The sequence below is a fragment of the Ursus arctos genome, unplaced genomic scaffold (genome assembly GCF_023065955.2).
Source record: "Ursus arctos isolate Adak ecotype North America unplaced genomic scaffold, UrsArc2.0 scaffold_6, whole genome shotgun sequence".
Classification (NCBI taxonomy): Eukaryota; Metazoa; Chordata; class Mammalia; order Carnivora; family Ursidae; genus Ursus; species Ursus arctos.
The window spans coordinates 3,840,132-3,867,142 of NW_026623078.1; the positions used below are offsets into that span (position 1 = coordinate 3,840,132).

Here is a 27,011-nt window from a genome sequence, read left to right on the forward strand (position 1 = left end):
CAGAGTGTTATTGTCGACACTAAATGAAGGAACCTTTTAAAACATTTTAGAGAGGAAGGAAGAGAGTTTTATTCAAACCCAAGTCAAGGACAGCTGCCTGGGAGACACAATCTTCACAAAGAAGAGAGTGCTCCAGGGAAGGAACATTTAGGGCAGGGTCATATATTTGTTCTGAGTTGTGCTACGTACAGTTATACATCACGATGAGGAAGAAGGTTCCAGAAAGTGACAGACTTTTTCTTATGTTTTCAGTATGTACAAATCAGTATGACTTTAATCTTATGGGAGCAAGAAAGGTTCTTTTGTGTTCTCACCTTGATGTTGGCAAAGGCATTTTTTGGTTCTCTTTTTCTTTTTGATGCATATGGACAATAAGTGCTGGGGGCAGAAATAGGGCCCATGCTTTGAGGGTTTGCCCAGTCATTTTGAGCTGGGTAAAATGTTAAAGGAGAGCTTTCCTGGGAGGCCAAGATCAGGCCTCACAGATGGTATGACATAAAAATTACTCTTATCATCACTACCAAATGGAGGAACGTGAGATGAAAGCACCTTTCCAATAGTAAAGAGACATCAAAGGACCCCTACAGAAGGTTACCTGCTCCATGGTCAGCACAGGTAACAGAGGCGTTCATGGTCTCTGGACTCCTCCCCTTGTCCTGCCCAAATCTCTGAAACATAGAGATCATTTACAGTCAGAATTTTACACATCTTAGAGATGTCTGGCACCATTCCCTTGGACTACAGAATACAACAGAATAGCTCACTGTCACAACACGAAAGTGCCCCTGGATACACTAAGTTCTTTCTCTGCAACGTTGGCCTTGATGAAATCATAATCGTAACATAGAAACACTACAATGGTTGGGAATAAATAATCACAGGTAAGGGAATATTTAGGAAATCTTTAGAAGCATTGTCTCACTCTATAGAAGAGGCTAACTGCTTTAAATACTATTTCCGACCTTACAGAACACTCTACAGACCAGAGCCTCCATCAGTTAAAAAAGCATAGTTCTCTCAGTCACTTTAATATCAGAAAAATAGTATAGTATCTCTATTCCTAGGGATCTTTAAGTCTCCGACTCAAAGGTCCTCCACTGAGAGAATTATCTTCATGATCATGATGGGCAGAGGTGAAAAGGCAGCCGAATTCATTCCATTTGGCCACACAACAAGAAAATCCTAATACTTCCTAGGTTTCCAGATTGAGAAGACCAGGGGTAGAGCAAAATGGTACCTTGTATGGAAGAACAAGGGATTTGGAGTCAGTTTGGAGATCACACTTAGGTTTCTGACACTAAAATCCTCTGTAATTCATATCATTTCTGAGCCTTTGTCTATCCATATAAAAATGGGACTCATTCTATCTACACCCCAGTTGAGAAGTTTACGAGGGAGAATGCTACTCAGAGCCAGTATGGATTCTCCCAAGAGCAGGTGCTCAGGAGCCATAATTACCATTGGGTCTATATCTTTTCCAGAGAAAAGAACACATGGTGAAACAGTGTTTCGAAAAGATGACTCACAAGATGATTTTCACACTTTCATGAAGGTCAAGAAACTGCTATTTTGTTGTAATTCTCTCAGAAATCATGTTATTAGCCTAGTGGGGACAATAGCAACATCATCACTAGGAGTGGGGAGCTTCTCATCTCCATATGGCTATGTTGACTACCTTAACACAATGCCACCAGAAAGGAAAGCTGGAGGGAGGTGTGTGTGTGCACAGGTCAAGGCTGCCAGGTGTGCCTGGGACATGCAGAACTCTGATAGGAGGCTTAAGTCCTGTCTATGTTAGGATAGTCAGTGCTCTTCAGAGACAAAGGGCCATTGTGTGTGAGCCCTGATGTAGAAAAGGTGGAAAATGTCCATTGCGATTCCCTCTCTGACCCTTAGGATATACAGCAAAGTTACATTGAATTTTTAAACATGGAGGGATTTCCTGGTCTTCTTTTCATGAGGACTCGGGCTCTATTCTTTGGTGGCCTAAGAATAGAATCTAGTTAGTTTCAGGATGTTAAAATGTAGACATGATTCATGGAACAACATATCATCTGTTTGGGTAAATAGTCTATGACCACTGGAAATAATGTATTCTGCACGTATTATGCAATATTACATAGACGTCAATTAGGTCACATTTGTTACCAATGTTTTGTCTGCTTTTTCCATCAGATATTGAGAAAGGCATATTAAAATTTCCAAACAAAATTTCCAAAAAAAGAGGATGCCGATCAAAAATGTTGTGTGAAAATGAAAAGAAAGTGCCATCACTCCATTCAGTGAATCAGGTTTGTGCAGAGAGACGGTAACGTTGATCACTGAAGACACCAGGGTTTTCCAATATGTGTGTTGAACCTTAAGGAAACTGCCATAGACGTAACTCTCAGTACGAAGAGCATGGTAAGGGTCTTCCAACTCCCATCCTCTGTCATGATGATGGAAGCATGTTGCAGAGTGGGAATGAAAGCATAAGGGCCACTAACCAATCTTCAAGGAAGAACATTGTATCAAAGCCATCATTCACCTGACATCTTCGGTCGTGAAGATGAAACTATTGGCACAGGTGTCTAAGAAAACATAGGGAAAGTGCCATATACTGAAGTCCACGAAAGAACACCATAGAGAAAGCATCTTGCATCTCACAGTCTTCTGTCATAAAAACGGAAGTATGTGCAAAACTGTCTGTGAAAACAGACGCATAAATCGCGTTGTTTCACTCTATACAGGAACACTGTATTGACACCATGTCTCAACTCACAACTTCTGTAGTGAAGACAGAAGCCTTGGTAAGAATGTGTGTGAGCTCATAAAGAAGTGCCGTCTACTTAATTCTAAGAACCAAATCTGTGTAGATAGAAAACAATATCAAACCAACCTCCTGACAAATGGATCAACCGGGGTTTCTTTCCTGTGTGTTGAACCTTAACGAAAGTGCCATAAACTTAATAGTAGGTGAGAGCACTGGGTAGATAGCATCTTTCAACCAACAAATTCTGTCATGAAGATGGAAACGTTTGCATCATTGCCCTGAAAGCATAAGGAAAGTGGCAGAGACTTAGCTTCAAGAAACGACCGTACCGAATCCATCCTTCAAGGCACATCTTCTTTTACGAAGTTGGAAGCATTCTCAGAAGTGTTTCTCAGCATAAGGGAATTATCGTACGCTTAACTTTATGAGGGAAATCCGTAGGACACTGTCTGAAACTCAGATCTTTTCTCATGAGGCTGAAAGCATTGGCTCAAGGGTAAAGGAACTTGTAAAGAAATGACGTTTACTCCACTCTGAGCACCAAGGTTCTGTATAGAGAATGAAACTTCAAACATCCTGATGCACGAAGAGAGAAGCTTTTTCAAATATCTGTGTTGAATGGTAAAAGAAGTGCCATACGCTTAGCACTATTAAAGAGCACCATCTGGAGACAACTTTCCAAATCAAGTTCATGAGGGTGGATGTATGTTCCAAAATCTGCATGAAACCTAAGGAACATTCTGTATGCTCAGGTAAGAACACCCTTGGAAAAAATCTTTCAACTCACATCTTCTGTAATGAAGATGGGAGTACTTGCAGAAGTGCAAGTGAAAGCATAAGGAGAGGTCCTATCTAAGTAGTTGTGAGAAACAACTCCGTGTTGACAGAAGGCAACATCGAAGTAACATGGTGACCCATGAATATACACCCGTTGTCCAGCACGTGCCTTGAACCTTAAGGAAAAGGGCACTATATACAAATCTCAGTCAGAACACCGAATGGACACCATCTTCCAAGTCACAGCTTCTGTGAGGATGATCGCAAGTTTTTCAAGTGTCTACGAATGCATAAGGAAGATGTCACCTACTTTACACTAGGAGAGAATACTCTATCTAAAAGCATCTTGCACCTCACATCTTTTCTCATGAAGTGGGAGCATTGTGCAAAACAGTGCCTGCGAGCATCAAGATAATGCACTTCGTTTAAAACTGTAATAATACTACACAGAAAGCATCACTCAACTCACTTCTTTCATGAGGATGAAAGCCGTTCGAAAAGGTTGTGTGAAAACAAAAAGAAAGTGCAATCAGTCAATTAGCTAAAGAGTTTGTGTAGAGAGACGGCAACTTTGATCAGTGAAGACACTAGGGCTTCCCTATATGTGTTTCCTTAAGGTTCACTTAAGGAAACAGCCCCAGATGTAACTCTCAGTAATAGGAGTGCATGGAAACAGTCTTCCAACTCCCGTCGTCTGTCATGATGATGGAAGAATGTTTCAGAGTGGGAATGAAAGCATAGGGAAAGGGCCAATAACGAATATTTAAGACAGAATATTGTATCGAAGCCATCTTTCACCTCACGTATTCGATCATGAAGATGAAAGCATTTCAACAGGCGTCTAAGAAAACATAAGGAAAGTGCCATATACTGAACTCTCTGAAAGAACACCATAGAGAAAGCATCTTGCATCTCACAGTTTTTCTTTTTTTTTCTTTTTTTAATGTTTTATTATGTTTGTCAACATACAGTGCATCCCCAGTTTCCAATGTAAGGCTTGATGATTCATTAGTTGCGTATAACACCTAGTGCACCATGCAATACGTGCCCTCCTTACCACCCATCACCGGTCTATCCCATTCCCCCACCCCCTTCCCCTCTGAGGCCCTCAGTTTGTTTCTCATAGTCCATAGTCTCTCATGTTTCATTCCCCCTTCTGATTACCCCCCCTTTCTTTATTCCTTTCTTCTCCTACCGATCTTCCTAGTTCTTTTGTTCCATAGATGAGAGAAATCATATGATAGTTGTCTTTCTCTGCTTGACTTATTTCACTTAGCATTAGCTCCTCCAGTGCCATCCATGTTGTAGCAAATGTTGAGAACTCGTTCTTTCTGATAGCTGAGTAATATTCCATTGTATGTATGGACCACAACTTCTTAATCCAGTCATCTGTTGAAGGGCATCTCGGCTCCCTCCACGATTTAGCTATTGTGGACATTGCTGCTGTGAACATTGGGGTGCATATGGCCCTTCTCTTCACTACGTCTGTATCTTTGGGGTAAACACCCAGTAGTGCAATGGCTGGATCATAAGGTAGCTCAATTTTTAACTTTTTAAGGGACCTCCACACTGTTTTCCAGAGTGGCTGTACCAACTTGCATTCCCACCAACAATGTAGGAGGGATCCCCTTTCTCCACATCCTCTCCAACAATTGTTTCTTGCCTTGTCTATTTTTGCCATTCTAACTGGCGTAAGGTGGTATCTCAGTGAAGTTTTGATTTGAATTTCCTTGATGGCTAATGATTTTGAACATTTTTTCATGTGTCTGTTAGCCATTTGTATGTCTTCATTGGAAAAGTGTCTGTTCATATCTTCTGCCCATTTTTTGATTTGTTTATTTGTTTCTCGTGTACTGAGTTTGAGAAGTTCTTTGTAGATCTTGGATACCAGTCCTTTATCTGTAGTGTCATTTGCAAATATCTTCTCCCATTCCGTGGGCTGCCTCTTTGATTTTCTGACTGTTTCCTTGACTGTGCCAAACTTTTAATCTTGATGAAGTCCCATAAATTCATTGTATCTTTTGTTTCTCTTGCCTTTGGGGATGTATCATGAAAAAGGTTGTTTTGGCCGATGTCGTGGAGGTTGCTGCCTATGTTCTCCTCTAGAATTTTGATGGATTCCCATCGAGGTCTTTCATCCATTTGGAGTTTATTTTTGTGTATGGTGTGAGAGAGTGGTCAAGTTTCATTCTTTTGCATGTAGCTGTCCAATTTTCCCAGCACCATTTATTGAAGAGACTTTTTTCCCACCGGATGTTTTTTCCTCCTTGCTCAAATATTAGCTGCACAAAGAGCCGAGGGTCCATTTCTCTGTTCTCTATTCTGTTCCATTGGTCTATGTGTCTGCTTTTGTGCCAGTACCATGCTGTCTTTGTGATCACAGCTTTGTAGTACAGCTCGAAATCTGGCATTGTGATGCCCCCAGCTTTATTTTTCCTTTTCAACAGTTCCTTGGAGATTCATGGCTTTTTCTGTTTCCATGCAAATTTAAGGACTATTTGTTCCAGTTCTTTGAAAAATGTCCTCAGTATTTTGATCGGGATAGCATTGACAGTGTAGATGGCTCTGGGTAGCATGGACATTTTAACTATGTTAATTCTTCTGATCCTTGAGCATGGAATACCTTTCCATCTTTTTATGTCTTCCTTAATGTCTTTCAAGAGTGATTTATAGTTTCTAGAATATAGGTCCTTTACGTCTCTGGTTAATTCTAAGGTAACGTACGGTTTTTGGTGCTATTGTAAATGGGATGGATTCCCTAATTTCTCTTTCTTCAGTCTCGTTATTCGTGTACAGAAATGCAACTGATTTCTGAGCATTAATTTTGTATCCCACCACATTACTGAATTGCTCTATAACTTCTAATAGTTTGGGAGTGGCTTCTTTTGGGTTTTCCATATAGAGTATCATGTCATCTGCAAAGAGAGACATTTTGACTTCTTCTTTGCCGATTTGAATACCTTTGATCCCTTTTTGTCGTCTGATTGCTGTTGCAAGGACTTCCAGTACGATGTTGAATAATAGTGGCGAGAGTGGGCATCCTTGTCGAGTTCCTGATCTTAAGGGAAAGGCTTGCAGCTTTTCCCCATTGAGAATAATATTTGCAGTAGGCTTTTCATAGATGGCTTTTATGAGATTGAGAAATGTACCCTCTATTCCTACATTCTGAAGGGTTTTAATCAGGAAAGGATGCTGTATTTTGTCAAATGCTTTTTCGGCATCGATTGAGAGGATCATATGGTTCCTGAGTCTTTTCTTGTTGATATGATATATCACGCTGATGGATTTGCGAATATTGAACCACGCTTGCATCCCAGGTATGAATCCCACTTGATCGTGATGGGTAATTCTTTTAATGTACTGTTGGATTTTATTAGCAAGTATCTTGTTGAGGATTTTGGCGTCCATATTCATTAGGGAAATCGGTCTGTAATTCTCCTTTTTGAGGGGGTCTTTGCCTGGTTTGGGGATCAAGGTAATATTGGCCTCATAGAATGAGTTTGGTAGCTTTCCTTCTGTTTCTATTTTTTGAAATAGCTTTAGGAGAGTAGGTATTATTTCTTCTTTGAATGTTTGGTAGAATTCCCCAGGAAAACCGTCCGGGCCTGGAGTTTTGTTATTTGGAAGGTTGTTTATCACTGACTCAATTTCTTCATCATTAATTGGCCTGTTTAAGAAATCAATTTCTTCCTCTTTCAATCTTGGTAGTTTATAGGTTTCCAGGAAGGATTCCATCTCTTCCGGATTGCTTAGTTTATTGGCATATAGCTGTTGATAAAAATTTCTAATAATCCTTCCAATTTCAATGGTGTTCATCGTGACCTCTCCTTTTTCATTCATAATATTAATATTCAGGTCCTTTCTCTTTTCTTTTGGATGAGCGTTGCCAGTGGTCTGTCAATTTTATTGATTCTCTCAAAGAACCAGCTTCTAGTCCTGTTGATCTGCTCTACTGTACTTCTGGTTTCTGCTTGATTGATTTCAGCTCTAATTTTGGTCAACTGCTTCCTCGTGCGTGGATTAGGCCTGTCCCTCTGTTGCTGTTTCAGCTTCTTGAGGTGAGAATATAAAAACTGCATTTTAGATTTTTCTATTCTTTTGAGTGAGGCTTGGATGGCTATGTATTTCCCCCTTAGGACTGCCTTTGCAGTATCCCATAGGTTTTTGAACTGTTGTATTTTCATTCCCATTGGTCTCCATAAATTGTTTAATTTGATTTTTGATTTCCTGGTTTATCGAGTCATTCCGGAGCAGGATGGTTCTTAGTCTCCAGGTGTCTGAGTTTCTTCCAAATTTTTCCTTGTGGTTGAGTTTCGATTTCAGAGCGTTGTGGTCTGAGAATATGCACAGGATAATTTCAATCTTTTGGTATCGGTTGAGACCTGTTTTGTGTCCCAGAACATGGTCTATTCTTGAGAATGTTCCACGGGCATTAGAATAGAATGAGTATTCTTTGGTTCTGGGGTGTAGTGTTCTATATATATCTATGAGGTCCAACTCGTCGAGTATGGCATTCAAAGCCTTTGATTCTTTGCTTAGTTTTTGCCGGGGTGTTCTGTCTATTTCTGAGAGTGGAGTGTTGAGTTCCCCTACTATTAATGTATTTTTATTTATATGTCTCTTTATTCTGGTTAAGAGTTGGCTTGTGTATCTTGGTGCTCCCCTGTTGGGGGCATATATATTTATAATTGTCATATCCACTTGTTGAATACTTCCTTTAAGAATAATATAGTGCCCTTCTGCATCTCTAACAATAGTCTGTAGTTTAAAGTCCAGTTTATCTGATATGAGAATTGCTACCCCAGCTTGCTTTTGAAGTCCATTTGCGTGAAAGATGGTACTCCATCCCCTTACTCTCAGTCTGAATGCATCTTTGGGTTCGAAATGAGTCTCTTGTAGACAGCAAATGGATGGGTCATTTCTTTTTATCCAATCTGCAACCCTTCTTTTTCTTTTGTTTTAAGATTTCATTTATTAATTTGACAGCAAAACAGCCAGTGAGAGAGGGAACACAAGCAGGGGGAGTAGGAGAGGAAGAAGCAGGCTCACAGCGGAGGAGCCTGATGTGGGGCTTGATCCCACAATGCCGGGATCACGCCCTGGCTGAAGGCAGACGCTTAACTGCTGTTCCACCCAGGCGCCCTGCATCTCACTGTCTTCTGGCATGAAAAAGGAAGCATGTGAAAAAGTGTGTACAAAAAGAGATGCATAAAGCGCGTTGCCTCACTCTATAGAAGAACACTGTATAGACATCATGTCTCAACTCACAACTTCTGTTGTGAAGATGGAAGCCTTGGCAAGAGTGTGTGCAAGCACGTAGAGAAAGGGCTGTCTACTTAATTCTGAGAACCAAATCTGTCTAGATAGAAAACGATATCGAACCCACCTCCTGACAAATGGATCAACCAGGGTTTTCTTCCCTATGTGTTGAAACTTAAGGAAAGTGCCATAAACTTAGTAGGTGAGAGCACTGGGTAGATAGCATGTTACAAACCATGACTTCTGTCATGAAGACGAAAATGTTTGCAACGTAGTGGTGAAAACATAAGGAAAGTGGCAGAGACATGGCTCCAAAAAAGGACAGTACCTAATCCATCTTTAAAGGCACGTGTTCTTTCATGAAGCTGGAAGCATATACAAGAGAGTGTTTCTCAGCTTAAGGGAATTATCGTATGCTTAACTTTACAAGAGAACTCCATAGAATACCCTCTGAAACATCTTTTCACATGACCCTGGAAGCATTGGCTAAAGGGTGAGGGAATGTGTAAAGAAATGCCATTTACTCGACTCTGAGCACCAATGTTCTATATAGAGGAAGAGATTTCAAACATCCTGATGTATGAAGAGAGATTTTCAAATCTCTCTGTTGAACCGTAAGAGAAGTGCCATATGCTTAACACTAAGAAAGAGCACCATCTAGAGACAACCTTCCAAATCACAACTACCTTCATGAAGATGGATGTATGTTCCAAAACTGTATGAAAACCTAAGGAACATGCTGTATGCTCAGGTAAGAACACCCTTGGAAAAGATCTCCCAACTCACATCTTCTGTAATGAAGATGGAAGTACATGCAGAAGTGTGAGTGAAAGCATAAGGAGAGGTCCTAAGTAGTTGTGAGTACCAGGTCAGTGTTGATAGGCAACATCGAAGTAACATGGTGACCCAGGAATATATATGCGTTGTCCAATACGTGCGTTGAACCTTAAGGAAAGAACAATATACCCAAATCTCAGTCAGAACACCAAATGGACACCCTCATCCAAGTCACATCTTCTGTCAGGAAGATGTCAAGATTTTCGAAAGTGTCTACAAATGCATAGGGAAAGGGACACCTACTTTACTCAAGGAGAGAACACTCTATATAAAAGCGTCTTGCACCTCACATCTGGTGTCATGAATTGGGAGCATTGTACAAAACTGTGCCTGCAAGCATCAAGATAATGCCTTTTGTTGAACCATGTAAGAACACTACAAGGAAAGCATCTCTCAACTCACATCAGTCATGAGGAGGAAAGCCCTTCAAAAGTTGTGTGAAAACGAAAGGAAAGTGCCATCAGTCAATTCAGCGAACCATGTTTTTGTAGAGACAAGGCAACATTGATCAGTGAAAACAGCAGGGTTTACCAATACGTGTGTTGAACCTTAAGGAAACAGCCATAGACGTAATCTCAGGAAAAAGAGGGTATGGAAAGGGTTTTCCAAGTCCCATAATCTGTCATGATGATGGAAGCATGTGTCTGATTGGGAATAAAAGCATAAGGAAAGGGAGGTGAACCAACTTTAGGAAAGAACATTGTACCGAAGCCATCTTTGAAGTCACGTCTTCAGTCTTGATGAAACCGTTTGTACAAGTGCCTAAGAAAACATAAGGAAAGTGCCATGTACTGAATCTACGAAGGAACACCGTAGAGAAACCATCTGGCATCTCACAGTCCTCTGTCATGAAAACGGAAGCTTGTGCAAATGTGTGTAAGAAAGAGACACATAAAGCTCCTGGAGCATGCAGGGGCGGCTGGCGGTGTTAGAAACACAGACAGAGAGACACTGGCCCTGTAGGTGAGAGCTGGGAAGCCAGGTGTGGGGCTCACATCCTGGACAGTGCAGAGTTGAGCAGCACCAACAGAAACAGAGTTAAAGTGGCCAGAACATCAGTGGAGAATGGTCCGCAATCCATCTGTTCTGAGACAGAGGCTGAGATTCGGCCACTGCTGCTCTGACTCTCAGAAGAAGCACAGCAAACCACCAGGGAAAGCCACCAGAGAAAAGAAGCCTGGAAAGACCGGCTCACAGTGTACCCACCCCCATCCCCCTTCGCAGGGTACACAGAGACTCTACCCAAACAGGGTTGCCCAAGTATCGGCACGGCAGGCCCCTACCTCAGAAGGCAGGCTGAAAAATCAAGAAGCCCCCATACCTAAGATCCCTATAAAACAAGGGCGCACGGCCTGGGTCGTGGTCAATAATTTGGGCTCTGGACAACACCACAACCTCTCCTCATCTGAATGATGAGGAGAAGTTCCCCCCCCCCAGCAAAGAAAAGACAATGAGTTTGTGGCCTCTGCCACAGAACTTATGGATATGGATATAACCAAATTATCAGAAATGGAATTCAGAGTAACAATGGTCAAGATGATTTGTAGACTTGAAAAAAATATTGACAAAATTGTTAATGAGAACATAGAATCTCTAAGGGCAGAAATGTGAGCGAATCTGGCAGAAATTAAAAATTCTAGGAGCCAAATGCAGTCAAAACTAGAGGCTCTGTTGGCCAGGGTGAATGAGGCAGAAGGACGTATCAGCGAATTGGAAGATGGGTTAGTAGAGGAAAAAGCTAAAAGAGAATCTGGACTCAAAAAAATCCACACACAGAAATGTAGGTTACGGGAAATGACTGACTCAATAAAACGTTCCAGTGTCAGAATCATCGGCATTCCTGAGGACGTAGAGAAAAACCGAGGTCTAGAGGAGATATTTGAACAAATTGTAGCTGAAAACTTCCCTAATCTAGCAAGGGAAACAAACATTCGTGTCCAAGAGGCAGAGAGGACCCCTTCCAAGCTCAACCACGACAAACCCATGCCACGTCACGTCATAGTGCATTTCGCAAATATTAGATCCAAGGATACAGTATTGAAAGCGGCCAGGGCAAAGAAATTTCTCACGTACCAAGGCAAAGATATCAGAATTACGTCTGACCTCTCTACACAGACCTGGAATGAGATAAAGGGTTGGGGGGCATTTTTAAATCTCTTTCAGAGAAAAACATGCAGCCAAGGATTCTTTATCCAGCAAGGCTGTCATTCAGAATTGATGGAGAAATAAAGACCTTCCAGAATCGTGGTCATTGACCAATTTTTTTAACCACAAAATCAGCCCTACAGGAGATATTAAGGGGGGGGGGTTCTATAAAAGTAAAAAGGCCCCAGGGGAGTTAAGATGGCGGAGGAGTAGGGGACCCCTTTTTCAGCCGGTCCCCTGAGTCGAGCTGGATAGGTACCAGACCAGCCTAAATAACCACGGAATCAGCCTGAGACGCAGGATGATGCATCTGGATCTCTACAAATGAACATCTCCAGCGCTGAGTATTGAGGTACCAAGAGGGGAGCTGTAAACCGTGCACGGATATCGGAAGATAAACGGAAGGGGGAGGGAGCCGCCGTGTTTGGGCGCCGGGAAGCGGCAGCCACCTGCACGGGGGAGCGGGAAGACACACAGAGGGTACCCGCGAGAGAGCGGACTGAGACCGGTGAGCCGTGAACGCGCGCGCCACCAGGCATCTCCCGGAACACCGGAATCCCGGTGTGCTCACGGGATCCAGACTGAGACCGGGAACTCCCGGAGCGCGCGCGGGGCGGCTGGCGGCTGGCGGCTGGCGGGCCACCTGCACGGGGGAGCGGGCGGACTCGCGGTCGGCACCCGCGAAACAGCAGACTGAGACCCTGAACCGGGTGCGCGCGCCACCAGGCTTCTCACGAAACTCCGGTGTGCTCACCGGGCATAGACTGAGACCGGGAGACCCGGGAACGCGCGGGGCGGCCGGTGGCTGGCGGCATTAGAAACACAAAGGACAGAGACGGGGCGGCCGGTGGCTGGCGGCATTAGAAACACAAAGGACAGAGACGCGCCGGCCCTGGAAGTGAGGGCAGGGTCGCCGAGTTGGTGCGCACATCCCGGGACGCCGCAGGGTTGAGCAGCACCAACAGTAACAGAGTTAAAGTGGCCAGAACATCAGTGGAGAACGGGCTGCAATCCCTCTGTTCTGCGACAATGCAGCCGCTGCTGCTCTGACCCTCAGAAGAGGCATAGCCGGCCGCCAGGGAAAGCCGCCAGAGAACAAAAGCCTGGAAATACCGGCTCAGAGAGTGCCCATCCCCATCCTCCCTCGCAGGGGCACGGAGACTCTACCCAAACAGGGTTGCCTGAGTATCGGCGCGGCAGGCCCCTCCCCCAGAACACAGAAGGCAGGCTGAAAAATCAAGAAGCCCACAACCCAGGCGCCTGGGTGGCGCAGTCATTGAGCGCCTGCCTTCAGCTTAGGGCGTGATCCCAGCGTTCCGGAAAGGAGTCCCTCATCGGGCTCCTCCGCTGGGAGCCTGCTTCTTCCTCTCTCACTCCCCTGCTTCTGTTTCGTTCTTGCTGTCTGTCTCCCTCTCTCAGATAAGTAAATAAATAAAATCTTTAAAGAAGAAGCCCACATCTCTAAGATCCCTATAAAACAAGGGGCACGGCCTGGGACCCAGTCAATAATTTTGGGCTCTGGAAACCCCGCAACCTCTCTTCATCAGAATGACAAGAAGGAGAAGCCCCCCCCAGCAAAGAAAGGACAGTGAGTCAGGGGCCTCTGCCACAGAAGTAACGGATATGGATGTAACCAAATTATCAGAAATGGAATTCAGAGTAACAATGGTCAAGATAATGAGTAGACTTGAAAAAAGTATTCAGGAAAATATTACTGAGAATATACAATCCCTAAGGGAGGAAATGAGAGCGAATTTGACAGAAATTAAAAATTCTATGAGCCAAATGCAGGCAAAACTAGAGGCTCTGACCGCCAGGGTCACGGAAGCGGAGGAAAGGGTTAGTGAATTGGAGGATGGGTTAATAGAGGAAAAATTAAAAATAGAAGATGGTCTTAAAAAAATCCACGCCCACGAATGTTGGCTACGGGAGATTACTGACTCAACGAAACGATCCAATGTTAGAATCATCGGCATCCCCGAGGGGGTGGAGAAAAACAGAGGTCTAGAAGAGATATTTGAACAAATTGTAGCTGAAAACTTCCCTAATCTAGCAAGGGAAACAAAAATTCGTGTCCAAGAGGCAGAGAGGACCCCTCCCAAGCTCAACCATGACAGACCTACACCACGTCACGTCATAGTGCAACTCGCAAATATGAGATCCAAGGATACAGTATTGAAAGCGGCCAGGGCAAAGAAATTTCTCACGTACCAAGGCAAAGGCATCAGAATTACATCAGACCTGTCTACACAGACCTGGAATGAGAGAAAGGGTTGGGGGAGCATTTTTAAAGCTCTTTCAGAGAAAAACATGCAGCCAAGGATCCTTTATCCAGCAAGGCTGTCATTCAGAATTGATGGAGAAATAAAGACATTTCAGAATCGACAGTCACTAGCCAATTTCGTAACCACGAAACCAGCCCTACAGGAGGTATTACGGGGGGTTCTATAAAAGTAAAAAGGCCCCAAGAGTGATACAAAACAGAAAGTCACAGCCAATACAAACAAAGACTTTACTGACAACATGGCAGAATTAAAAGCATATCTCTCAGTTCTCAGCCTGAACATTAATGGTTTAAATTCTGGTTTCAAACGCCACAGGGTTGCAGATTGGATAAAAAGAAATGACCCATCCATTTGCTGTCTACAAGAGACTCATTTCGAACCCAAAGATGCATTCAGACTGAGAGTAAGGGGATGGAGTACCATCTTTCACGCAAATGGACCTCAAAAGAAAGCTGGGGTAGCAATTCTCATATCAGATAAATTGGATTTTAAACTACAGACTATAGTTAGAGATGCAGAAGGGCACTATATTATTCTTAAAGGAAGTATTCAACAAGTGGATATGACAATTATAAATATATATGCCCCCAACAGGGGAGCAGCAAGATACACAAGGCAACTCTTAACCAGAATAAAGAGACATATAGATAAAAATACATTAATAGTAGGGGACCTCAACACTCCACTCTCAGAAATAGACAGAACACCCTGGCAAAAACTAAGCAAAGAATCAAAGGCTTTGAATGCCATACTCGACGAGTTGGACCTCTTAGATATATATAGAACACTACACCCCAGAACCAAAGAATACTCATTCTATTCTAATGCCCATGGAACATTTTCAAGAATAGACCATGTTCTGGGACACAAAACAGGTCTCAGCCGATACCAAAAGATTGAAATTATCCCCTGCATATTCTCAGACCACAACGCTCTGAAATTGGAACTCAACCACAAGGAAAAATTTGGAAGAAACTCAAACACTTGGAGACTAAGAACCATCCTGCTCAGGAATGACTCGATAAACCAGGAAATCAAAAAACAAATTAAACAATTTATGGAGACCAATGAGAATGAAAATACAACAGTCCAAAACCTATGGGATACTGCAAAGGCAGTCCTAAGGGGGAAATACATAGCCATCCAAGCCTCACTCAAAAGAATAGAAAAATCTAAAATGCAGTTTTTATATTCTCACCTCAAGAAGCTGGAACAGCAACAGAGGGACAGGCCTAATCCACGCACAAGGAAGCAGTTGACCAAAATTAAAGCTGAAATCAATCAAGCAGAAACCAGAAGTACAGTAGAGCAGATCAACAGGACTAGAAGCTGGTTCTTGGAGAGAATCAATAAAATTGACAGACCACTGGCAAGACTTATCCAAAAGAAAAGAGAAAGGACCCAGATTATTAAAATTATGAATGAAAAAGGAGAGGTCACGACGAACACCATTGAAATTGGAAGGATTATTAGAAATTTTTATCAACAGCTATATGCCAATAAACTAAGCAATCTGGAAGAGATGGAATCCTTCCTGGAAACCTATAAACTACCAAGATTGAAACCGGAAGAAATTGATTTCTTAAACAGGCCAATTAATTATGAAGAAATTGAGTCAGTGATAAACAACCTTCCAAATAACAAAACTCCAGGCCCGGACGGTTTTCCTGGGGAATTCTACCAAACATTCAAAGAAGAAATAATACCTATTCTCCTAAAGCTTTTTCAAAAAATAGAAACAGAAGGAAAGCTACCAAACTCATTCTATGAGGCCAATATTACATTGATCCCCAAACCAGGCAAAGACCCCCTCAAAAAGGAGAATTACAGACCGATTTCCCTAATGAATATGGACGCCAAAATCCTCAACAAGATACTTGCTAATAGAATCCAACAGTTCATTAAAAGGATTATCCACCACGATCAAGTGGGATTCATACCTGGGATGCAAGCGTGGTTCAATATTCGCAAATCAATCAGCGTGATACATCATATCAACAAGAAAAGACTCAAGAACCATATGATCCTCTCAATCGATGCCGAAAAAGCATTTGACAAAATACAGCATCCTTTCCTGATTAAAACCCTTCAGAGTGTAGGAATAGAAGGTACATTTCTCAATCTCATAAAAGCCATCTATGAAAAGCCTACTGCAAATATTATTCTCAATGGGGAAAAGCTGGAAGCCTTTCCCTTAAGATCAGGAACACGACAAGGATGCCCACTCTCGCCACTATTATTCAACATAGTACTAGAAGTCCTTGCAACAGCAATCAGACAACAAAAAGGGATCAAAGGTATTCAAATCGGCAAAGAAGAAGTCAAAATGTCTCTCTTCGCAGACGACATGATACTCTATATGGAAAACCCAAAAGAAGCCACTCCCAAACTATTAGAAGTTATAGAGCAATTCAGTAACGTGGCGGGATACAAAATCAATGCTCAGAAATCAGTTGCATTTCTGTACACGAATAACGAGAACGAAGAAAGAGAAATCAGGGAATCCATCCCATTTACAATAGCACCAAAAACCATACGTTACCTTGGAATTAACTTAACCAGAGATGTAAAGGACCTTTATTCTAGAAACTATAAATCACTCTTAAAAGACATTGAGGAAGACATAAAAAGATGGAAAGATATTCCATGCTCATGGATCGGAAGAATTAACATAGTTAAAATGTCCATGCTACCCAGAGCAATCTACACTTTCAATGCTATCCCGATCAAAATACCGAGAACGTTTTTCAAAGAACTGGAACAAATAGTCCTTAAATTTGTATGGAACCAGAAAAGACCCCGAATCTCCAAGGAACTGTTGAAAAGGAAAAACAAAGCTGGGGGCATCACAATGCCGGATTTCGAGCTGTACTACAAAGCTGTGATCACAAAGACAGCATGGTACTGGCACAAAAACAGACACATAGACCAATGGAACAGAATAGAGAGCCCAGAAATGGACCCTCAGCTCTTTGGGCAACTAATATTTGATAAAGCAGGAAAAAACATCCGGTGGGAAAAAGACAGTCTCTTCAATAAATGGTGCTGGGAAAATTGGACAGCTACGTGCAAAAGAATGAAACTTGACCACTATCTCACACCATACACAAAAATAAACTCCAAATGGATGAAAGACCTCGATGTGAGACAGGAATCCATCAAAATTCTAGAGGAGAACATAGGCAGCAACCTCTACGACATCAGCCTAAGCAACCTTTTTCATGACACATCCCCAAAGGCAAAAGAAACAAAAGATAAAATGAATTTATGGGACTTCATCAAGATTAAAAGTTTCTGCACATCCAAGGAAACAGTCAGAAAAACTAAGAGGCAGCCCACGGAATGGGAGAATATATTTGCAAATGACACTACAGATAAAGGACTGGTATCCAAGATCTACAAAGAACTTCTCAAACTCAATACACGAGAAACAAATAAACAAATCAAAAAATGGGCAGAAGATATGAACAGACACTTTTCCAATGAAGACATACAAATGGCTAACAGACACATGAAAAAATGTTCAAAATCATTAGCCATCAAGGAAATTCAAATCAAAACCACACTGAGATACCACCTTACGCCAGTTAGAATGGCAAAAATAGACAAGGCAAGAAACAACAATTGTTGGAGAGGATGTGGAGAAAGGGGATCCCTCCTACATTGTTGGTGGGAATGCAAGTTGGTACAGCCACTCTGGAAAACCGTGTGGAGGTCCCTTAAAAAGTTAAAAATTGAGCTACCCTATGATCCAGCCATTGCACTACTGGGTGTTTACCCCAAAGATACAGACGTAGTGAAGAGAAGGGCCATATGCACCCCAATGTTCATAGCAGCAATGTCCACAATAGCTAAATCGTGGAAGGAGCCGAGATGCCCTTCAACAGATGACTGGATTAAGAAGTTGTGGTCCATATATACAATGGAATATTACTCAGCAATCAGAAAGAATGAGTTCTCAACATTTGCTACAACATGGACGGCACTGGAGGAGATAATGCTTAGTGAAATAAGTCAAGCAGAGAAAGACAACTATCATATGATTTCTCTCATCTATGGAACATAAGAACTAGAATGATCAGTAGGGGAAGAAAGGGATAAAGAAAGGGGGGGTAATCAGAAGGGGGAATGAAACATGAGAGACTATGGACTATGAGAAACAAACTGAGGGCTACAGAGGGGAGGGGGGTGGGGGAATGGGATAGACCGGTGATGGGTAGTAAGGAGGGCACATATTGCATGGTGCACTGGGTGTTATACACAACTAATGAATCATCGAGCCTTACATCGAAAACCGGGGATGTACTGTATGGTGACTAACATAATATAATAAAAAATCATTATTAATAAAAAAAAAAAAAAAAAAAAAAAAAAAAAAAAAAAAAGTAAAAAGGCCCCAAGAGTGATATAGAACATAAAGTCACAATCTATGGAAACAAAGACTTTACTGGCAATATGGCATCATTAAAATCACATCTCTCAATAATCCGTCTCAATGTAAATGGCCTAAATGCTCCCATAAAACACCACAGGGTTGCTGATTGGATAAAAAGACATGAGCCATCCATTTGCTGTCTACAAACACTCATTTTGAACCTAAAGATACATTCAGACTAAAAGGATGGAATACCATCTTTCACGCCAATGGACCTGAAAAGAAAGCTGGGGTAGCAATTCTCATGTCAGACAGATTGGATTTGAAACTAAAGACTATAGTTAGAGACACATAAGGGCACTATATTATTCTTAAAGGATGTATCCAACAAGTGGATATGACAATTATAAATATATATGCCCCCAAACAGGGGAGCAGCAAGATACACAAGCCAACTCTTAACCGGAATAAAGAGATATATAGATAAAAATACATTAATAGTAGGAACCTCAACACTCCACTATCAGCAACAGACAGAGCACCAGAGCAGAAAACCAACATAGAAACAAGAGCTTTGAATGCCATGCTAGATGAGATAGACCTCATAGATATATATAGAACACTGTACCCCAGAACCAAAGAATACTCATTCTATTCTAATGCCCATGGAACATTCTCAAGATTAGACCATGTTCTGGGACACAAATCAGGTCTCAACTGATACCAAAAGATTGAAATTATCCCGTGCATATTCTCAGAGCACAACACTCTGAAATTGGAACTCAAAAACAAGGAAGATTTTGGAAAAAAACTCAAACACTTGGAAACTAAGAACCATCCTGCTCAGGAATGACCCAATGAACCAGGAAATCAAAAATATATTTAAACAATTTATGGAGACCAACGGGAATGAAAACACAATGGTCCAAAACCTATGGGATACTGCAAAGGCAGTCCTAATGGGGAAATACATAGCCATCCAAGCCAGTGAATAGATTGAGCCAGTGATAAACAACCTTCCAAATAACAAAACTCCAGGCCCGGACGGTTTTCCTGGGGAATTCTACCAATCATTCAAAGAAGAAATAATACCTATTCTCCTAAAGCTATTTCCAAAAATAGAAACAGAAGGAAAGCTACCAAACTCATTCTATGAGGCCAATATTACCTTGATCCGCAAAACAGGCAAAGACCCCCTCAAAAAGAAGAATTACAGACCAATTTCCCTAATGAATATAGATGCCAAAATCCTCAACCAGATTCTGGCTAATAGAATCCAACAGTACATTAAAACGATTATCCATCATGAACAAGTGGGATTCATCCCTGGGATGAAAGCGTGGTTCAATATTCGCAAATCGATCAGCGTGATACATCATATCAACAAGAAAAGACTCAGGAACCATATGATCCCCTCAACTGATCCAGAAAAAACATTTGACAAAATACAGCATCCTTTCCTGATTAAAACCCTTCAGAGTGTAGGAATAGAGGGTTCATTTCTCAATCTCATAAAAGCCATCTATGGAAAGGCTACAGAAAATATTCTCAATGGGGGAAAAGCTGGAAGCCTTTCCCTTAAGATCAGGAACTCAACAAGGATGCCCACTCTCGCCACTATTATTCAACATAGTACTAGAAGTCCTTGCAACAGCAGACAACAAAAAGGGATAAAAGGTATCCAAATCAGCAAAGAAGTCAAAATGTCTCTCTTCACAGATGACATGATACTCTATATGGAAAACCCAATAGAATACACGCGCAAAATATGAGAAGTTATAGAGCAATTCAGTAATGGGGTGGGATAGAAAATCAATGCTCAGAAATCAGTTGCATTTCTATACACGAATAATGAGACTGAAGAAAGAGAAATTAGGGAATCCAGCCCATTTACAATAGCACCAAAAACCATATGTTACCTAGGAATTAACCAGAGACGTAAAGGACCTATATTCTAGAAACTATAAATCACTTTTGAAAGACATAGAGGAAGACACAAAGAGATGGAAAAATACTCCATGCTCATGGATCGGAAGAATTAACATAGTTAAAATGTCCATGCTACCCAGAGCAATCTACACTTTCAATGCTATCCCGATCAAAATACCGATGACATTTTACAAAGAACTCGAAAACACAGCCCTTAAATTTGTATGGAACCAGAAAAGGCCCCGAATCGCCAAGGAATTGTTGAAAAGGAAAAACAAAGCTGGAGGCATCACAATGCCAGATTTCAAGCTGCACTACAAAGCTGTGATCACAAAGACAGCATGGTACTGGCACAAAAGCAGACACATAGACCAATGGAACAGAATAGAGAACCCAGAAATGGGCCCTCGACTCTGGGCAACTGATTTTTGACAAAGCAGGAAACAACATCCAGTGGAAAAAAGACAGTCTCTTCAATACATGGTGCTGGGGAAATTGGACAGCTACATGCAAAAGAATGAAATGTGACCACTCCCTAACACCATACACAAAGATAAACTCTAAATGGATGAAAGACCTCAATGTGAGACAGAAATCCATCAAAATCCGAGAGAAGAGCATAGGCAGCAACCTCTATGACATCAGCCACAGCAACCTTTTTTATGACACATCTCCAAAGGCAAGAGAGACAAAAGATAAAATGAACTTGTGGGATTTCATCAATATAAAAACTGTTGCACAGCCAAGGAAACAGAAAACCAAAGAGGCAGCCCACGGAATGGGAGAATACATTTGCAAATGATACTACAGAGAAAAGACAGGTATCCAAGATCTACAAAGAAGTTCTCAAACTCAATATGTGAGAAACAAATAAACATCATAAAATGGGCAGAAGATATGAACTGACACTTTTCCAGTGAAGACATAGAAATGGCTAACAGACACTTTAAAAAATGTTCAAAATCATTAGCCATCAGGGAAATTCATATCAAAATCACACGGAGATACCAACTTAAGCCAGTTAGAATGGCAAAAATTGACAAGGCAAGAAACAATTGTTAGAGAGGATGTGGAGAAAGGGGATCCCTCCTACATTGTTGGTGGGAATGCAAGTTGGTATTCTTTGGAAAAAGATTGGAGGTCCCTTAAAAGATTAAAAATAGAGCTACCCTGGGGCGCCTGGGTGGCGCAGTCGTTAAAGCGTCTGCCTTCGGCTCAGGGCGTGATCCTGGCGATCCGGGATCGAGTCCCACATCAGGCTCTTCTGCTGTGGGCCTGCTTCTTCCTCTCCCACTCCCCCTGCTGTGTTCCCTCTCTCGCTGGCTGTCTCTCTGTCACATAAATAAATAAAATCTTTAAAAAAAAAAAAATAGAGCTACCCTGTGTCCAGCCATTGCACTACTGGGTATTTAAACCAAAGATACAGACGTAGTGAGGAGAAGGGCCATATGCACCCCAATGTTCATAGCAGGGCTGTTCACAATAGCTATATTGTGGAAGGAGCCAACATGCCCTTCAACAGATGACTAGATTAAGAAGTTGTGGTCCAGGCAGGAGGGGTTAAGATGGCGGAGGAGTAGGGGACCCCTTTTTCAGCCGGTCCCCTGAGTCGAGCTGGATAGGTAACAGACCAGCCCAAATAACCACAGAATCAGCCTGAGACGCAGGAAGATACATCTGGATCTCTACAAATGAACATCTCCAGCGCTGAGTATTGAGGTACCAAGAGGGGAGCTGTAAACCGTGCACAGATATCGGAAGATAAATGGAAGGGGGAGGGAGCCGCCGCGTTTGGGCGCCGAAAAGCGGAAGCCACCTGCACGGGGGAGCGGGCGGACTCATGGAGGGCACCCGCGAGAGAGTGGACTGAGACCGGTGAACCGTGAACGCGCTCCACCAGGCATCTCCCGGAACACCGGAATCCCGGTGTGCTCACGGGATCCAGACTGAGACCGGGAGCTCCCGAAGCGCGCGCGGGGCGGCTGGCGGCTGGCGGGCCACCTGCACGGGGGAGCGGGCGGACTCGCGGTCGGCACCCGCGAAACAGCAGACTGAGACCCTGAACCGGGTGCGCGCGCCACCAGGCTTCTCACGAAACTCCGGAATCCTGGTGTGCTCACCGGGCATAGACTGAGACCAGGAGACCCGGGAGCGCCAGGGGCGGCCGGTGGCTGGCGGCATTAGAAACACAAAGGACAGAGATGCGCCGGCCCTGGAAGTGAGGGCAGGGACGCCGGGTTGGTGCGCACATCCCGGGACGCTGCAGGGTTGAGCAGCACCAACAGTAACAGAGTTAAAGTGGCCAGAACATCAGTGGAGAACGGGACGCAATCCCTCTGTTCTGTGACAATGCAGCCTCTGCTGCTCTGACTCTCAGAAGAGGCATAGCTGACCGCCAGGGAAAGCCGCCAGAGAACAAAAGCCTGGAAATACCAGCTCAGAGAGTGCCCATCCCCATCCCCATCCCCCCTCGCGGGGGACACGGAGACTCTAACCAAACAGGGTTGCCTGAGTATGGGCGTGGCAGGTCCCTCCCCCAGAACACAGAAGGCAGGCTGAAAAATCAAGAAGCCCACAACCCCAGGCGCCTGGGTGGCGCAGTCATTGAGCGCCTGTCTCCGGCTTAGGGCGTGATCCCAGCGTTCCGGAAAGGAGTCCCTCATCGGGCTCTTCTGCTGGGAGCCTGCTTCTTCCTCTCTCACTCCCCTGCTTCTGTTCCGTTCTTGCTGACTGTCTGTCTCCCTCTCTCAGATAAGTAAATAAATAAAATCTTTAAAGAAGAAGCCCACATCTCTAAGATCCCTATAAAACAAGGGGCACGGCCTGGGACCCAGTCAATAATTTGGGCTCTGGAAAACCCCGCAACCTCTCCTCATCAGAATGACAAGAAGGAGAAGCCCCCCCCAACAAAGAAAAGACAGTGAGTCTCTGGCCTCTGCCACAGAAGTAACGGATATGGATGTAACCAAATTATCAGAAATGGAATTCAGAGTAACAATGGTCAAGATGAGTAGACTTGATAAAAGTATTAAGGAAAATGTTACTGAGAATATAGAATCCCTAAGGGCATAAATGAGAGCGAATTTGACAGAAATTAAAAATTCTATGAGCCAAATGCAGGCAAAACTAGAGGCTCTGACTGCCAGGGTCACCAAAGCAGAGGAAAGGGTTAGTGAATTGGAGGATGGGTTAATAGAGGAAAAAATGAAAATAGAGGATGGTCTTAAAAAAATCCACGCCCACGAATGTTGGCTACGGGAGATTACTGACTCAACGAAACGATCCAATGTTAGAATCCTCGGCATCCCCGAGGGGGTGGAGAAAAACAGAGGTCTAGAAGAGATATTTGAACAAATTGTAGCTGAAAACTTCCCTAATCTAGCAAGGGAAACAAACATTCGTGTCCAAGAGGCAGAGAGGACCCCTCCCAAGCTCAACCACGACAAACCTACGCCACGTCACGTCATAGTGCATTTCGCAAATATTAGATCCAAGGATACAGTATTGAAAGCGGCCAGGGCAAAGAAATTTCTCACGTACCAAGGCAAAGGCATCAGAATTACGTCAGACCTGTCTACACAGACCTGGAATGAGAGAAAGGGTTGGGGGAGCATTTTTAAATCTCTTTCAGAGAAAAACATGCAGCCAAGGATCCTTTATCCAGCAAGGCTGTCATTCAGAATTGATGGAGAAATAAAGACATTTCAGAATCGACAGTCACTAACCAATTTCGTAACCACGAAACCAGCCCTACAGGAGATATTACGGGGGGTTCTATAAAAGTAAAAAGGCCCCAAGAGTGATACAAAACAGAAAGTCACAGCCAATACAAACAAAGACTTTACTGACAACATGGCAGCATTAAAAGCATATCTCTCAGTACTCAGTCTTAATATTAATGGTTTAAATTCTTCCTTAAAGTGCCACAGGGTTGCAGTTTGGCTAAAAAGAAATGACCCATCCATTTGCTGTCTACAAGAGACTCATTTCGAACCCAAAGATGCATTCAGACTGAGAGTAAGGGGATGGAGTACCATCTTTCTCGCAAATGGACCTCAAAAGAAAGCTCGGGTAGCAATTCTCATATCAGATAAACTGGATTTTAAACTATAGACTATAGTTAGAGACGCAGAAGGGCACTATATTATTCTTAAAGGAAGTATTCAACAAGTGGATATGACAATTATAAATATATATGCCCCCAACAGGGGAGCACCAAGATACACAAGCCAACTCTTAACCAGAATAAAGAGACATATAAATAAAATACATTAATAGTAGGGGACCTCAACACTCCACTCTCAGAAATAGACAGAACACCCTGGGAAAAACTAAGCAAAGAATCAAAGGCTTTGAATGCCATACTCGACGAGTTGGACCTCTTAGATATATAGAGAACACTTCACCCCAGAACCAAAGAATACTCATTCTATTCTAATGCCCATGGAACATTCTCAAGAATAGACCATGTTCTGGGACACAAGACAGGTCTCAGCCGATACCAAAAGATTGAAATTATCCCGTGCATATTCTCAGACCACAACCCTCTGAAATTGGAACTCAACCACAAGGAAAAATTTGGAAGAAACTCAAACACTTGGAGACTAAGAACCATTCTGCTCAGGAATGACTCGATAAACCAGGAAATCAAAAATCAAATTAAACAATTTATGGAGACCAATGAGAATGAAAATACAACAGTCCAAAACCTATGGGATACTACAAAGGCAGTCCTAAGGGGGAAATACATAGCCATCCAAGCCTCACTCAAAAGAATAGAAAAATCTAAAATGCAGTTTTTATATTCTCACCTCAAGAAGCTGGAACAGCAACAGAGGGACAGGCCTAATCCATGCACGAGGAAGCAGTTGACCAAAATTAGAGCTGAAATCAATCAAGCAGAAACCAGAAGTACAGTAGAGCAGATCAACAGGACTAAAAGCTCTGAGAGAATCAATAAAATTGACAGACCACTGGCAAGACTTATCCAAAAGAAAAGAGAAAGGACCCAGATTATTAAAATTATGAATGAAAAAGGAGAGGTCACGATGAACACCATTGAAATTGGAAGGATTATTAGAAATTTTTATCAACAGCTATATGCCAATAAACTAAGCAATCCGGAAGAGATGGAATCCTTCCTGGAAACCTATAAACTACCAAGATTGAAACAGGAAGAAACTGATTTCTTAAACAGGCCAATTAATGATGAAGAAATTGAGTCAGTGATAAACAACCTTCCAAATAACAAAACTCCAGGCCCGGACGGTTTTCCTGGGGAATTCTACCAACATTCAAAGAAGAAATAATACCTACTCTCCTAAAGCTATTTCAAAAAATAGAAACAGAAGGAAAGCTACCAAACTCATTCTATGAGGCCAATATTACCTTGATCCCCAAACCAGGAAAGACCCCCTCAAAAAGGAGAATTACAGACCGATTTCCCTAATGAATATGGACGCCAAAATCCTCAACAAGATACTTGCTAATAGAATCCAACAGTTCATTAAAAGGATTATCCACCATAATCAAGTGGGATTCATACCTGGGATGCAAGCGTGGTTCAATATTCGCAAATCAATCAGCGTGATTGATCGATATGGTGTATCAGCGTGATACATCATATCAACAAGAAAAGACTCAGGAACCATATGATCCTCTCAATCGATGCCGAAAAAGCATTTGACAAAATACAGCATCCTTTCCTGATTAAAACCCTTCAGAGTGTAGGAATAGAAGGTACATTTCTCAATCTCATAAAAGCCATCTATGAAAAGCCTACTGCAAATATTATTCTCAATGGGGAAAAGCTGGAAGCCTTTCCCTTAAGATCAGGAACACAACAAGGATGCCCACTCTCGCCACTATTATTCAACATAGTACTAGAAGTCCTTGCAACAGCAATCAGACGACAAAAAGGGATCAAAGGTAATTAAATCGGCAAAGAAGAAGTCAAAATGTCTCTCTTCGCAGATGACATGATACTCTATATGGAAAACCCAAAAGAAGCCACTCCCAAACTATTAGAAGTTATAGAGAATTCAGTAACGTGGCAGGATAAAAAATCAATGCTCAGAAATCAGTTGCATTTCTGTACACGAATAACGAGAACGAAGAAAGAGAAATTAGGGAATCCATCCCATTTACAATAGCACCAAAAACCATACGTTACCTTGGAATTAACTTAACCAGAGACGTAAAGGTCCTTTATTGTAGAAACTATAAATCATTCTTAAAAGACATTGAGGAAGACATAAAAAGATGGAAAGATATTCCATGCTCATGGATCGGAAGAATTAACATAGTTAAAATGTCCATGCTACCCAGAGCCATCTACACTTTCAATGCTATCCCGATCAAAATACTGAGGACATTTTTCAAAGAACTGGAACAAATAGTCCTTAAATTTGTATGGAACCAGAAAGGACCCCGAATCTCCAAGGAACTGATGAAAAGGAAAAACAAAGCTGGGGGCATCACAATGCCGGATTCGAGCTGTACTACAAAGCTGTGATCACAAAGACAGCATGGTACTGGCACAAAAACAGACACATAGACCAATGGAACAGAATAGAGAGCCCAGAAATGGACCCTCGGCTCTTTGGGCAACTAATATTTGATAAAGCAGGAAAAAACATCCGGTGGGAAAAAG

At 42.4% G+C, this 27,011-nt stretch overlaps 1 long non-coding RNA gene across 1 annotated transcript in view; it reads right to left on the reverse strand.

Annotated features, from left to right (window-relative positions):
- Positions 1-621: 621 nt before the first annotated feature.
- Positions 622-27,011, reverse strand: part of LOC130542919 (uncharacterized) — a 42,494-nt gene continuing 16,104 nt past the window's right edge. Inside the window, exon 4 of the long non-coding RNA XR_008957829.1 lies at positions 622-668. This is a non-coding gene — a long non-coding RNA (uncharacterized LOC130542919). The remainder of the gene's footprint in view (positions 669-27,011) is intronic.